The sequence below is a fragment of the Aptenodytes patagonicus genome, chromosome 15 (assembly GCF_965638725.1).
Source record: "Aptenodytes patagonicus chromosome 15, bAptPat1.pri.cur, whole genome shotgun sequence".
NCBI lineage: Eukaryota > Metazoa > Chordata > Aves > Sphenisciformes > Spheniscidae > Aptenodytes > Aptenodytes patagonicus.
The window spans coordinates 1,401,127-1,413,908 of record NC_134963.1 but is presented as its reverse complement, the minus strand read 5'-3'; positions in this window follow the sequence as shown (position 1 = coordinate 1,413,908).

Sequence of the window (12,782 nt, the reverse complement as noted above, 5' to 3'; positions counted from 1 at the left end):
ACCCTGACTGCAATACATGGGTAAAACAAAGGGCAGAAAACTAAACTCTAAATTCATTCACCATCTCATTTCATTCTGTTGTCAGACACAACTGTTGCCATTCAAAATTTTTTACTCCTTTTATGGGCATATTTATAGTGTTATGTCCATGAATTAAAGGACAAGAAACATCTTCCACCAGTTACAACTAGGCAATGGAAAACTGATATTATACAGGCAGAAAATAGGGTGAAAAATAAATATCCAAACATTTTTCAAACAGGAATCAATAGTGGTCTGGAAGTTACTGTAAGCTTATATTTAGTAAAATAAAACAGATACTAAGAGGAAAGTCTCGTAACATTCAGAAGTTAATGTAACTATGACTGATAAGCAGAACAATTGGTGGAGTTATTTTGGTTTTTATAGCTTTTTCATATGTGTCTGATGGAAACAGTAATTTAAATCCTTTTGGATATTGGCACAATCATGCAGATGACAAAAGCATGAACTGTAAACAAAGGACTGCAAGAAGTGAATGCACTGCGTTACAGAAGGACATCCAGGAATGTGTAATTCATGCATGGTCTAATACAAAGAGCAAATTGGGATACCAGAGCACTTTGCTGATTCCACTAAATGGGGAGATTTTGAATGCACCTGGAGGAATAATACCAAAAAAGGACCTAGATAGACTAGAAAGCAACAAAATATGGAGATTTAATGTGGAAAAAACGTAAGTAAATCTGTCTAGGGAAAACTAATCCAAAACACAGATGTTCTGGAGAGAGAAATCTTGAAAGCAATCATGTTAGAGCAGACAAGGAATGACAACAGAGTTAATGGTAAGTCCCTGGTGCAACAGGCAGCACAAATCAGGATGGGGAGTTTGCTTGCGTGCACTGACAGCCCACTGTTAGCCACCGCTCACTCCTGCGGAGCGCTGCTGTAATCTCTTGCTCGTGAAATGCTAATTCTAGCAGTGTGATCGGCAGAGAGATAACACAAAGTGGAGGCAACTCTAAGAAGTACAACAGAATTATGACAAGCTTGGAGGAAACAACTCATGTAACACATACCACCACTGGGGTAAGGTGTAAGATAGGTGATAAGCCCATTAAGACTGAAACTGAAATATTAAATGTTCCATCGCATAGCAGATTTAAAAACTAAACGCAAAATTAGAAATCTAGCGGCAGATCACCTCTGTATTGCAAAGTTCAGGGTGTCCTTTACCATTCATCTTAAAATTTCCTCTTAAAAACCTGCCCATGGCTGACAGACAAAACTCCATCCAAAGGCAACAACAGAAAAGGCTGTCTGTGACTTTTTCTATAAGAAAAACGCTCTCTTCCTAAGAAAAAGTCACTGGATTAGGGGTAATTAATAAAATGTCCAGATACAAGCTCTCAGATATTATTCTATACTCAGAAAAGGAAATGTTAACCTTTTCTGGGCAGAAAGGCTGCAGAAGACAAACAACGTTGGCAGTTCCTGGTGGTGACAAGGCTGGTGCTTTCCTACCAGTACTGCGTGCAGAACTGCAGGGGTGTGTGGCCTGACAACAGCTTGGGCACAAATGCAACGCTGGCACATTTTTCTGCCTGCAGATGAGGTTTCCTGTCCCATATTGTCTCCCATGGATACTGTGGGTCCCAGCAACGAGCAGGTTAGGCTGGGCAGTGATGTGCTGCTCCCCGTCCACAGGAATACGTGTTGCGGCCAGCACTAACCAGCCCTGCTGCTCACTGCAGCTTTTATTTCCAGAGATGCATAAAATCCAGTTTGGGAAGAGAGGCAATTGTTGGAGGTACAGGGCAATGACAGCCACCGAGGAGCATTTCTTTCCACGTTTTGTCTAAGGAGACCGCGTGAGGTCTTATGGGTGTTACAGGGAGGGATGCAGAGGGGCGTGCAGGGATGCGGAGTGATGCTCAAGGGTGCCCAGGGGTACCCACCTCCCCCGGGCTCCCCCAAGGCTGCCTTCCCACAGCTGCTGAAGACCCACATTGCCATCTAGTGCCAGAGGAGCACAAGGACAGCCGGGAGGCATCGCCTCCCCGCCGCGGCCGCCCTGCTCCGGCGCCGCTTGCCCGGGCAGCGCCGGGCCCGGTGGCTGAGCCGGGGTCGCCCCCCTGCAGGTCGCGGGACCCCTGCTCGCTCTGGAACCGGTAACTCCTTTCACTGCCGAAGCTTAAGGAGGGGAAGTAAATCTTATGCTGTTCTGCCAAAACCCAGCAAGTCACGCCCAACCCTGCCATAGATCCTCCTTTGCCCCACGGGTGCTAAAGGGCTTAAGAAACATGCAAATAGCTTTGCTTAAGCTCAAAACATTATAGCTACTAATGATCTCATCCTAAAATCGGTGCAACTAAAGTAAGGTTCAGCAGTGATTGGAAATATATAAATATTAAATACTTCATAGAGGTTTACATGCTGATATACCTCCTACCTACTTAACCTTCAGCCTGGCTGCCGTGGCCCTGCTCTGCCCCAGATGCTAAGCAGGGCTGGGTGGGGTGCAGGCTTAGTGCTCGCTGGAGCATCGAGATGCTGCAGAGGGTTTTGGTTAGATATTAATAAACTGTGACAGTTCTGGTGAGAATCGGGGTGTTAACCTTATTGCCCTGGCCAGGATCCAGCTGGGACAGCTCCGCTCTGCCAGCTGTGGTTTGCCTGCAAGGAGAGGGCAAGGGGAAGGAGCAAGGCTGAGCAGGTTGGGTCCTGCCCATGTTCCCGCTGCAGACGCTGCATGTGGGTCCTGGCGGCGTGCTGCTGTTCCTGTGCGGTCTGGAACAGCTGTTGCTTTCCACCCAGAGGTGATCACATTACAGTAGTAAATGTCTACCTCCAAAAGAATAGATTGCAATTACAGTATTTTCTGTGGCATCTTATCATGCCAAGCACTTCTATATACACAAAAGCACATACTAAATATTTTTCATGGGACTTCCCACCATAAGAGATTGAACTGTTCAGTGTTATTATTATGTGTGCTACAAGGATACCTAGAAGCCTCAGGTGAGACAAGGGCTTCACTGTGCTCAATAGAATATACATGTTTAATAAAACTCAGTCTTGTCTGTGCAGAGCTGGCAATCTGATTGGGACGGGACAGAGGAGTGAGCAAGCAAAGTGATTTGCTCCACGTCATAAAGCAGTTCAGTAGCTGACCCAGGTCTCCCAAGTTTCAGCTTGCCAGCCAGTCTTTTCAATTAAATGTTGTACGTGGTGGAGTTTGTTTATTTTTCAGACTGTGGTTATGCCCTTGTAACAAAGGACTTCCAGAAAAAACAGCCCCTTCATGGTTTCATGGGCTCATTGATAGAAGAGAGACCCTGCTCATTCGCCTTGCCTTCTCATGCTGTAAGTGGGAACTTTGAGCACCACTTGGCCAAGACGCAGAAAGCTGACACACTCAGCTGGAAGGATTCATTAGTGGATCCTGAAAACTATGCCAAGCAACTTGATGACAGAGTGCAGTTATTAAACTTCGACAGTGAAGTGGCAATCTATGACCAGCAAGAGCTCGTGGCTTTCCAGCAGTGTAGGTACAACCGAGTTTTGCCATGGCAAAGATGAGGTGCAGAGCAAGGTCAGCCTGCCCTTGCCACAGGAAGGGTGGCTGGAAGCGGTAAAGCTTGAGGACAAGTGTCCTTGCATATCTTGGTCTTCTGTCAAAAGGCCGCATAAAGAAAAAGCCACGCAGAAGCACCAACCGATTGCAATCAGCTCCTCAGCCCTCTCTCAAGTGTACCTGCTCTGAAGGTCACTCATCAGGCAATGGGGAGCAAACGTGCTGCTTTGGTAGCTGAAAGTTTGCTTGTGTTCAGACAACTGGAAGAGCATTTCACCTGCAGCCCCTTAAATTGCTGCTGCCTGGCAAGACAACATCCACTGGATGAAACTGAGGCCCTGTAAGCAGAACATCCTTTTATGGACGCAAGCAAAATTTGAGAGACCCAGTCACTGCAAGATCTTTTCCCCCCTAATACCAGAATCTCAGTGAAATCTATTTAATTTAGGCCTGCTGTGTCATAACAGATCCAAGAGCTGCGTTTTCTCTTGGAAAAAGGCAAGGTTTTGTTTAAAGATATTAACTTTTCATGACATTTAGTCTCAATTTCTGTTCAAGCTTTTAAACTCTGGCTCTCTGGTGCAGATGAAGGACCAGCTTCTTCCTCAGTGTAATTCTTCCTTAGCCCATGCATTTACACTGGGGGTGAATTTTGTCCATAAGGTTTGTGATTCTCAGGCAGGGGCTTACTGACAAGCACTGTGCTGAAGATGCATTCAGCAAGGCTCATAAGCCACTGAACATCTGTTCTCTCGTTAGCAGCCTCCTCAGCATTTGCCCTGTAGGCAATAATCTACAGGACAAGTTTCCCAGCGCCTAAACTACTGTAGGATAATTCTTTAACTAAATGGAAAGCAAAGCCCAAGGCCCTGGGAATTCGCTTTTGTACAATAATCTTTTGTGTGCATACAGTGGAAACCAGAGGATTATGGAGTCAAATCATGAGAATTCAGGTCAAGTGAGATTTGGGGGGGGGGGGGGGGGGGGAGGAGAAGATGACAGAAGCACCAGTGGGAAGGTAGTGGTCCCAGAGGAAGTAACGTGACGCTTGCAGATAAGCCTGTTCTACTGTCATGGTTTAATTTTACACATCAGTATTAAAATTTCTGAGCATTGCCGAACATCAACTCTCCCTTTACTGCATGAGGTTGTTTTGTGTTGGGTTTGTTTTTTTTTCCTCCTCCAGCAGCTGCGTTATTTTGGAGTATCCCCGTGTCTCAGTTATTTTCTTGTGCCATGCCTCCATTTTCTAGCTCTTTATTATTTCTTTGCAGTCGGAGAGTTTGTGTGTTTAAATCTCCTTCCTCCACTCAGCTCCTTGTTATTTTTCTCATTCTTGCACACTTAGCCTGGATCAAGGATTTCAAAGATCCTCTAGATATACAAAGCAATTCATTTATCTCCCCTGGACGTTTGCGTAATGGAAGGAAATGTCATTAAAGAAAAGCACTATGAAAAATGTGATGCTGCTTTTTCTCTTTTTGGCAAGGGATTGATCTGGATATCCAGACCGACACCCAGAAACTGTATTCAAATGCCTGCCTGCTCTTCCTACAATGCAGAAAGACCCAGCTGAATCCAATCAACTGTTCAGCATGATCTTGGCTGGTGTAGGCTGCTAAACTGATGGGAGGATGGGCTGTTGGGCAGTGACTGCCGAGGAAAGAGTGCAGTAGAAGGTGTTAAATAAGACATAGTTGTAAGCAAAGGAGAAAACAGCATCAAGGAAAAGTCACAAGTCTTCTACAAAACTGAGCAGCTGTACAGCTCATCTGAACATGAGGATTTTCCTTATCCTTTTAAGAAGATAGGCAATATGGCAGAAAGGTTATGTTCTAGCTGCGGCATAAAATCCTGCCTCAATTACCATGTATGAGACCTGGAACAAAATACCTTCTCTACTGCCTTTGTGAAATCTAACACGCTAAGCAAGACAGGAGTAAGCCACTGCACAAAGCAGCTCCGCTTTCTGCTCTGCAGTGGTGGTGGGAGCAAGAGTTTGAGTCTGTAGGTATTTGGACCATGAAAGTGCTGCAGGCTGGGAAATGCAGATTTTATTTTTTTTTTTTTTTTGTCACAGCATTTTACCACTTTCAGGAAAAGAGTATATGAATCTGCCTGGATAGGAAATCTTCATTTTATGAGTCACATGTGATTTTAATTATGAATTTATCCTACTTGGTGTACCATGCATTTACTCACTGTCATGTTATTTGCATAGGTGCTATGTCCTGTCTAAGTTAGCTCTACACACAGGCTGTGTCACTTAAGAAGAAGAGATAAGCGCTTTGCTTCCCAGTCATCCTCTGCAAGAGAATATAAACTTAAAGCCTCTCACAGGCAAAAGCAGAAAATACTTTGTTAGTGCTTGTTTTGGTTGAGAGAATGATCAACTTGTAGTCTAATAAATAATGTATATTATTGCCCTAAGGAATGACACAACCTTGATTGTTGCAAAGTCATATACGTGTCAGGAGAGTCCAGAACTAAGGTTGTCCAAGGAGTCGTAATTCAGTCTTCCTGTGTGCGTGTTATGAAAGTCCTGCGCTGTGAAAAACATACTGGTTTTCCCAATACCTTTGAGAGATTCTGTGTTCTTGCTCTTTTTCCTTTGCGTCCCATTTTTAGTTGGTTAGTTCATACGTTCCAGATGAGCACAGACTGCACGATGGCCAGGGAGGGAGGCAGGAGGGATAATGTAAGTCTTTGTGGGGAGTAACCTACAGTTTGGACGTCATATTTAAAAAGTGCAGTACAGAGTACAGATGTTATGGGTTGTATTAGCTTGGTCTGCAGGGAACTACATCCTGTATTGGATGAAATGGTTTGACCTCTTCTATTGAAATGCTAATGTTTGACCATTTCCTCCAGCAAAGTGAGTCTCATTATTTCTCATTGTAGCCTACATTTACCCTTCCTCCGGTCTACGCCACCCTGACCCCAGAGTTTCTGCTTTTCAAATATGCGCTTAAAATTTGTCTGCTATGTGATTGTTTTATGAGGTGATATCATGAAGTATAAGTATGTGTTCCAGCTGTGTTAGTGACCCTGCCTATAAACCAAGGAGGTTGGCTAAGCACACTCCTGCCCTCCCGCTTAATGTGACTCAAGACAAGAAGATGCAGTGATCCAGCGTGCAACAGTGAAAGAGAGTAAAAAATCCAGATTAGACCCTGGAAAAAGGAAACTCTAAGTGAAACTGACTTTTTATCTCTTTGTGTCTTCATGTTGACACTACATTAGGAAGGCTGACATCAGACATCCCCAGAGGCCCAAATCCAATTCTGAATCAAACGTAAAAGACCAGCTTGTAAAGGCCAAGAATGAATTGGTTCTGCCAGAGGAAAAATTAGCACAGAAACAAGCTTATTTCCAGAGAATCTACTGAAATAACTACATGATGCCTTAATAGGGATTGTCCTTGTCTGATTTTTTTTTTTTAAACTTAGTGAAAGTTCAGGCTTTGAAATGACCAATCTGTATAAGGAACACATCCATCTCCAGATTTGTTGCATGCGGTAGTCTGTAGTCAAGATTACTTTAATTAGCATTGAGATGGGCTCCCCTTTTTATTCTCTGAGTCTGTTTTAACACTAAACCCTGAACAAATACTTACAAAAGCTAAACAGATATGTGTCTGGCCTACTTGCTTCCATTTACATCTGTGAGAAGCTGCAGAGATTTTGTGCCTCTTTCTTAGCTGTCATGCTATTTCTTAGTGCCAAGTTCTCGTATTGCTGCAGTTCTAGGCCACTTGCTGTTGCAGGAGAAGATTTAGGTCAGTGGTTTTTTTCAACCTTTTTTGATTTGTGGACCCCTAAAAAATTTTCCAGCCGTAGTGCAGACTCCTTTAGGAATTTCACATACGTAGGTTGCTGTCTGGCACATACGAATTTGCTTTTTCTCAATCACTTTTTGCAGACTCTTTAGAAGTTTTCCATGGGCTTGCCAGGCTCTGCCGACCATAAGCTGGAAACCAATGATTTAGGTGAGCTCTTGAACCATTACTCCGCCACGTATACACTGCTGTAAAAGATGAGAATGCCATAAAATGAGTAACACGAAGGCCAATGTTTTGGGGATATTGTGACTTTCAGTACTTTACAGTCTGTCAAACCTGAGTGCAGGGTGTTTAAGCAACCACTGTTCACATATGAAAAAATACATGCTGATGGTGTACCGACACCCACGTTGTCCCACTGTCTCGGTGGCTTTGGATGCTGAGCTGTGTGTTCCAACACCCCCGTAAATCATAACCAGTTGCCTCCAGAGCTTTAGCTATCAGATGATATATGCTTTTTGGCTCCTCTAAGCCCGGCCCAAATAAGGGTCTACAATATGACTTCTTTAGATTGAGATCAGGCTTAGGAGGAAATGTGGGATAAAGTCAATGCATAAATCAACTTTCTCCCTGCATTGCTTTATGCATCATACCATGAGAACTGGTACTTTTTTAGAACCCATCAAACCCTCTCTCCTGGCTGAGAGAGAGAGACTGCTATTAGTAAGCAACACCACCCTTACCACAGTAGGCTGAGCTCCTGAGCCTTTCTAGCCTTACTATTTATTCAACAGCAGAGTACTGCATCTTCTCCCACTCATCACTTTGCTGTTGGTGAACTGGAAGAGAACAACATCCATCAGCTTAGAAGTGAGGAAAAACTGGTGTTAATTATTTGCACTGTTATAGTCCCTGCATGCTGTAAGTATCGACCAGGTCTCTACTATATGAGGTTCAGCACATGTGTGAAACAGGAAGAGGGTCTACATGCCAAAGATCACCCAAGCCAAGCATGTGACAGGAGATAACAAGTGGGTATCAGGGATAGGCAGGTGGAACAGTACAAGGGAACAATAAGATAAGATAAAGTTACTGTATTAGCCTATGGCCTTGGCATGCCATCTAGTCACCTGGTGATAGGTGCTTTTGTAGGTATCACAGGAAAAAAAAAGCTTTGAAGGATGATGATTGACTTCTTTCTGTAGCTGTTACAGAACATTCCTGTAATGGAGGAATGGCAGTTTGGGGAGAAAAAAGCATATGGTAGTTGTCACAAAATGATACAGACTGGCAATGTGGCTAATCAGGGGTGAGCTCTGGCTCGTAAAAGTGAATTTAAGATGATAGGCTGGATGGACATAGGTCAAAACAGGTCTTGGAAATGAATCAAATAGCTTTTTCCTTGCTGCAATAGAGAATGGTGAATCAAAGGAGGGATGTAAATAGAAAGTGATCTGGTCAAAGCAGGGCACTGGCTAGGAAAAAGAATGGGGGACGACATCAAATGACAAAAACAGAGGAGAGAATAATGCAGCAGTGGACATGCAAAGTGAAGAGAACCTAGTTAAGAGTTCCAGCTGCATGGACGGAGAGAAAAGATTATATATCTGTTTTGTTATAGAAGAAACCATAAATGTGGACATTTTTTTGACCAGGAGGGCCCAGAACTAGGTCCAAGTTGAAGATGACATCTGACTTGCATTTCCTCTTCCTCTCCTTTACCTGGCATCTGTTGTAAACCTACTGTTCCCTAGCCTGAGACTGATCTCAGGGTCATTGTTTTGATTCTACTCTTATCCCTCCCACCAAGAGGTTTATAGAGCTTGGTGTTCTTTATAATGAAACTATAGTACCCATCAGCCGATACTTCCAGATTCTCAATTTTCTTCTTGGCCTCCTAAGGCTTTAATATGAAACCTCACTGTCCATCAGAACTACTGCTCCTGAATTATGGCCGATTTCCTCTTAATATCCACAGCAGGGATTTTTAATAAATCAAATAAAAAGTAAAAAAATGCTGCCCCATCCCCCAGGGTTGATGGATCTGACTCCCTGCCAAAAATAAGCCAGACAAGATGTTGTGGGACCTTTTGTTTTTGTACAGGATGTAGAAGACAGACTCTTCCCTTTCTCAGGAGGCAATTCAGTGTAAACTAGGTTAGCGTGCAAGCCTGCATCTCCAAAGGTAATGCAAAATAAAAATAACAATGTGTCTCTAAAATACGGCATTGAGAGAAAGCAAGGAACAAGATAAAATGTTCCATTAATCCCAGTGTCTAGTCTGAAGATGATGCAATTTAGGCCATGCTATCATTTACAAAAACAATGACTAAACTTCCAGGTATGTACTGCAGGTGATAGCTAATTCTTATCTACTTGTCTCTGGTTCAGTGCCTACACCAGTCAATTTACAGATCATTACACTGTACAATATGTAAAATAAAAATAAATCTCATTAAACATTTTGACTCTATGTTGCTTAGCCTGCTGCTCTATCAGACTGATTTAAAGACCTACCTCAACAGCTTGGGAGGAGCAACTGTACTCAGCCCGTTGTTCCCATTTTCTTCGGTTACCTTTTCTGCCTCTACGTTCCCTTTCTCCATATCCAGCTTGAAAAGGGATTTGTCCCCCTTGTACCAGGGACAGTATTTCCTGGGGTGGTTCTATAGCACAAAGATGTTCAGCTGAGAGGGGATCTGCAAGGCAGAGTACCTGGATGGGTGAGCTGCTTCCCCCTGAACTCCACCAAAGCGTGCTCTCCTTCCCCCAAAAGAGAGGGAAAACTTTCAGCACCTGCTCTCCAGGAGGAAGACTAGGAAAGCCTTCCCTCTGGAGCCCATTGCTACAGCTCCCTACGTGGTCACAGAAATCACTCCCAGCATTCAAGGTTTCGGTCCATGAATTCATTGGGCTTCCACAGCAATTCAAAGTTTCACCTGGTCTAGACATGTGATCATATTTTCAGCTGATGCAAAGTTGCTTATCAGTGACTGCAGTGGTACTCCACTGGTATATGCAGCTGAGAATGTAGTGAGGTGATTTTTTGGAATAACGAGCATCTCTTCTGCATCTCAGTACAGTGTTAAGTGACAGGGCTGGATCTGAGATCGCCCTAATAATGGATTAATATAGTATTTATGGGTTTTTTTCATTCTGACAATGTCCACACTTATATGATGTTGCAGATTAATTATGTTGGTTTTCACTGCTAGCATTGGCTTTTGTTGCTAATCTCAAAATAAGAAAAGTAAACTTGCATTTTGAAATGAGAGGACAAAGTAGGTATATATTAGGGATTTTGTCTTTTACTATTGGAGTCTTACAGAAGTTTTCTACTTAAATAATTATCCAGCAGAGATTTTACTGTCAAGTAGAAGATAACCAGGCACTCTTTCGGTAATATTTCTAATGCAGTGGTTGAAGGATCCAGAATAGCTACACTGCTGTGTAGATAAAAGAAAAATGTGAGCAGTGAAATGTGGAAAAGGTGTATATATATTATTATATTACTTCTCAACAATTTTCTCTTTCTCTTGCTCCTTTGTCTGGAAACAGCGATTAGATCAATTTTTCTCATGTAGTAAATAGACTTCCCTAAGAGTAAAGTGGTCGCTTGTTCAAAGCAAGGTTTCTGTTTTAAGTGATAGATCTCCCTTTTCTGAGCCGGTGAAACTTCTCCACGGCTATAATGACATTTACAGACATCCTACTTGGGGCTGACATTCCCTGCAGACCTGTAGAAAACCTGATGACACTCCTGACTGCCTTTTCTTCAGCTTTTCTGCGTCATTTTAGTTCTTGTGTCCAAGTTTCTGCCCTTATTCATAAGCTGGTTGAAGCTACATACAGCTGTCACTGCATTTGTAACTTCTTCCCTCCCCAAGGTCTCTTTCTTTCAAAGGCTGAGATGGATGTATTTCTTCACTCAGCCGGTCTTAAAGCTCTTTTCCGAGGGATGTGTCCTATCTGAACTTGGCAGAGAATGTGCACGACATTAATTGTAGGACCAGTCAGCACTGTTTCTGACTTCAAGAGAGACTCACAGCTGAGAAATTTCACTCTAAACACTGGTGCCTTTGGCTCAGGCTGGAGGGGTGCATCACTCACAAGGTACAGTGAAATGTACAGTATGGACAGTTGTTATGTCCTTGGTGTGGATAATTTATATATTTTTACTTTCCAGTGGTGTTAATTTGGCACCCCCTGGAGGAAATATGTTTGAAAACACTTAAAGGAAGGAAATATTTTAAAAATCCTCTTTGATGTAATCGATTCTTTAACTAGACTGTAAATTTTTCCAATTATCTATGGAGAGAGAGTCTTTGCAGAAATATTAATGTAATTTTTCTGTAGGCAGTTTTTCATCCTGAGATAATACATGCAATTTTTCTTCTTCCTCAGACTAAACATGTCAATCTAAGACGGTGACTGGGGAAGTGCTGGAGAATGTCTCTAACACCATGAATTAAGCGATCAGAAAGAAAACCTGGAATGTCACCTATAAATGACAGGAAAACCATTGAAGGCGTCCGTTTGAGTCTGGTCCGAGATACGTAAGAATCAGTGTACATCCTTAGTCTCATGGCCAGGGTGGGCTCATGCCAGGTAAAATGGGAGAAGACCTTACGGTAGGGCTGTGCCTGGATTTACAAAACAAACCAAACCCATGTCTTAGAAAACCTAAGGCTATTAGAAATACTTCCATTCTGCTAATCAAGTGGAATTGCTTTCTTTGTTAGACAAAAATGACCATGTGCTGGACTTGCAAACCAGCTACAGAGTTTGATGCTCAGAAACTAAAAAATGCCAAAGGCAAAAATTTAAACTGCTTTGCCCCTCCAGGCTGCAAGAAAAGAAGGATGTAAATAATGCCAAAATGTGTATTTACACAGCTTTAAAATTCTATTTGAATGTAACAAAATAATTGGATGTTAGTGATTTCTAAAAAGAAATGTCAACAAGGTTTTTTAATTATTATTGTTTGTTAGGTCTCTTCGGGAAATACCTGGCTGCATTTACAAAGGGGTTTCAAAGAGACCTGGGAATGTTGTCTATCAGTGCTGCGTCCAGGGAAGCTAACATGTGAAGTGGGTACCATAACTGCATTATTTTTGATCTATGTTTGTCAGCTGGGCACAGAGCAGTCTCTTCATTGCTCCTTCTGCCCCAGCAACAAAGCTCAGTCGTGGTCCCTGCTGAAAGGAACATCTTCCTGGGAACTACATTGTTTCATTAGCGCCTGCGTGCATGATTTCGGTGTGTTGGTTTTGTTTGTTTTCCTGGAAGGTCCTCTGAATTTCCCGGGGAGTCCTTCCTTTTGACATACATGTGCTGGTTTTGGCTGGGACAGAGTTGATTTTCTTCACAGTAGCTAGTGTGGGGCTGTGTTTTGGATTTGTGCTGGAAACAGTGTTGATAACACAGGGATGTTTTCGTTACTGC